The sequence below is a fragment of the Phascolarctos cinereus genome, unplaced genomic scaffold, assembly GCF_003287225.1.
Source record: "Phascolarctos cinereus isolate Bilbo 61053 unplaced genomic scaffold, phaCin_HiC Scaffold_9;HRSCAF=440, whole genome shotgun sequence".
Lineage (NCBI taxonomy): Eukaryota > Metazoa > Chordata > Mammalia > Diprotodontia > Phascolarctidae > Phascolarctos > Phascolarctos cinereus.
Window position 1 is genome coordinate 245,729,244 of NW_027556402.1, and position 3,579 is coordinate 245,732,822.

Sequence of the window (3,579 nt, forward strand, 5' to 3'; positions counted from 1 at the left end):
GCAACATCAGTAAAGTTGCAGGATATTAAGTAAACCCACATAAAACATCCACATTTTTTGTATACTACTAAGAAAACCCAGCAACAGGAAAGAGAAAAAAAAATTCCATTTAAAAAAACTACAGTCAGTACAAAATACTCCTGAGTCTATATGCCAAGCCAAACCCATGGATTATATGAACAGAAAAACACTTTTCACACAAAAATGTGTATCTAATAACTAGAGGAATATTAATTGCTCATGGGTAGGTCAAACCAACATAATAAATATGACAATTCTACCAAGTTAATTTATTTATTCAGTGTCATACCAATTAAACTTCCAAATAATTATTTAAAGTCCTAGAAAAATAGTAATAAAATTCATCTGAAAGAAGGAAAGATAAAAAAAATCAAGAGAATCAATGAAAAAAATTGTGAAGCAATGTAGACAAGCTCAGAGTCCACACAACAGTTAACAAACGCAAGTGCACTTTATCTTTGGCACAGAATGGTTATTCAACAAAGAGAGAGGATTCAGCCAAATAAATTAACTGTCTTCCTTTTACTTCACTAAGAAATGCATCTGGATGGCAGAGAAAGATGTGCTGACTTATTTCTCACCAAATCTGAAGAGCCTAAAATCTAGACGGAAAGGATGTTGCAAAAGAATTGATAAATAGAAGTGTGTATAGAATAATTTTACACATGTGTGTATATACCTATTTGTCTCTAATGGTGAGCATGGGGGACTGGGAAAATGCTGTTGCCCTCTACAGTAATAGGGAAAATAGAAGGAGGGTGTAAGTTTTAGGGGAAAGATAAGCAGTTCAATTTTACACATACATAGATGATGGCTGAACATCCAGTTTGAGATGTCTGGAAAGCAGTTGAAGATGCAAAATTAAAGATTAACAGAGACATGGGACCAGAATGAGTAGAATTGAGAATCATTAGCTAAGAGAAGGTAACGAAATCCAGGAGCTAATGAGATCACCAAGTGAAGTAGTATAGAGGAGAAGAGGGCCCAGTTCATAACCTTGAGGGACATCTCCTGTTAGAGGATATGAATCCATTAAAGGGGAGAGAGAGAGAAGGATCACGCAGACAGGTAGCAGGAGTACTAGCAGAGTGGTATCATGAAAACCTAGAGAGAAGAGAGTGTCGAGGAGGAGACAGTGATCAACAGTGCCAACAGCTTCAGAGAAGTCAAAGAGAATGAAGATTGAGAAAAAGCCATTGTATTTGGCAACTAAGATCATTTTTAAATTTTGGATAAAGCAGTTTTAGTGGAATAATAAGACCAGAAGTCACATTGTAAGGAGTTAGAAAGAGAGTGAGAGGAGAGAAAGTGGAGGCACTTGGGTTTTATCCTTAATATCTAGAGGTCCAGTTTCTCTTCTTGCTTTAAAACCTCTATTTGCTCTTGTTTGTTGACTAACCTGTGGGCCTGTCTGTAGAAATACTTGAGAAAACGGGTTTTATATTTTGCTGTTTTCAAGAAATCTGTCTCCTATGAAATCCTAGGTACCTCATTTCTTATTATTTGTAGTTTCTCTCTATGCTACATACCTTTGAAGATATACATACACAATCTTCTCCCTCTCCCACTCTTTTTAGATGAAAGCATCTTTAATTAGATTTCCAAGACCCTTAGTAAATACATTCTTGTTATCTTTGTGAGCAGGGCCTTTTTACACACAACATTTTTGGAGTCCCCTCAGTCTTGGTTTGGTTCTCAGTTCCCCATAGAACTATATTTTATTAATTCTCTTTATTAGTTCATTTTATGAAAAAACCCATTAACATCAGGAAATACCAAGGTGAGTATTTCAGAAACTTGTTGGCCCATCTGTTAATCAATAATAGGAGTTATACCTGAAAGTGGAGAATACTTATTCAATCCAACCAAGGAGTGAGTTTCTGTTTGGCAAATTCATTCAGGAGATTAAATGACCAGGATTAAAAAAGGGAATATAGCTAGTTAGAGAGGATCAGGGCACACTTGCACACATGTTCTCTGAAATGGCATGTAGGGAATGACATGTCTTCAAAGGGAGAGGTGAAATGGAGTTAAAAGGGGAAGGATTTAGTAGGACAAACCTAAGGAAGTTCCCACAATCCTCACCCAGAAGAACGATTATTCTGCAGGGTACATTCAGATGCTCTGAAGTTTTTTTCATGGAACTGCCAAAAATAGAAATGGGGTTGAGAAAGCAAATATTTCTTCATAATTCACTGATACTTCACCTCAGTTTCCAGAATTTGTTGAATGATGGACTTAGATGTTATTTAATGTTCTGTCCTACTGAAACATTTTGAGTCTTTAGGCCTGTATAGTTTTTTTGCGTTACACAGTAATGGAGACCCAGTAGCTTTTCAAACTATCAGTGAGTGCAAGAACTGGGGGTCTGGTTATCAATGCTGATAAGAATAAAAGAGCTGACTGTTGGATACCACAAGACAGAAAGGCTGAGATATGTGTCATCCAAGTGTTTGTATGTTTAAAATAGAACATACATAGGGCAAAAATCAGACTGAATACATGAAACAAAACAAAGGTGGCCACTAGAAGCAGGTCACTCTGGTTTCAGGTGATATTTTTGTGGAGAGGCTATTACTATAAATATGATTTACATTTATTTTGTGTCAGTATAGGATTAAGATCATAAGGACACTAGAACAGGTCACGAGAAATGCAAAGAAAGCATCGTAAACATATGCTATAATCACAATATTCATATGATTCTTATTATACACATTTAGATATCTATATCCAGTGTTACATCTGTATTTACTGTCTGTGCTGTTCTTTGGACCATCATAATATAGAAGTATAACCACATCTAATAGTAGATTGAAGATCCAGCAAAGAACAATGATTGGGATGATGCACTTTGGTGCTCTCATTTTGAGCTGTGCCCCTATAGAGTTGATGGGAGTAACAGAGATGGTCTGAAAAACACTGAAGAGGCAGGTGCTACACAGGAAGAGGCTCCAGGTTAATCTCTGCATGTATGTCATGATTCTAACCCAATTTTGTCCAGGAGACATTTCATCCTTCAAAGCCATGTGGTAGTAGATATTCCTTTAAAAAGAAGCACTGTGGGATTGGAAAAGGTCAAATGGATGATAATTAGGTGTTTTGGTCTCGTTCTCTGACCAATAAGGAAATCAAAGCTGTTTAAGAAGAGGAGGATACAGTCCCCTAAGAATCCAGCTGCAGTTAGTTGCAGGTATACCATCCCCAGAATTTCATCAAAAGTCAGCATTTTTTAGCTGCTTTGTGAAGTTTATTTGCTGTCAAATTCAATGGGAATTATGGATAAAAGATGAAATTATGCTTGTTACACACTAAAATTTTCCCATTGAAATTCAATAATCTTCCATACGAGGAGCAGTAAAGTTTCTCAGACATTGGGTAGTGATTTCCCATTGAACTCCAAAATCCCATTCTTAGATGAGAATCCTTTATCATTCCATCTTTCCATAGGCCTGAAGATCTCCAGATAGCAAGCTGGTCAAATAGATAGAGTGTCAGGCCTGGTGTCAGGTAGCCCTGAGTTCAAATCCATCCTCAGACATTTAGTAGCTGCGTGAT

At 36.7% G+C, this 3,579-nt stretch overlaps 1 pseudogene; it reads right to left on the minus strand.

Annotated features, from left to right (window-relative positions):
• Window positions 1–2,365: 2,365 nt before the first annotated feature.
• Window positions 2,366–3,250, minus strand: LOC110223991 (vomeronasal type-1 receptor 3-like; annotated as a pseudogene).
• Between the last annotated feature and the right edge of the window lie 329 nt (window positions 3,251–3,579).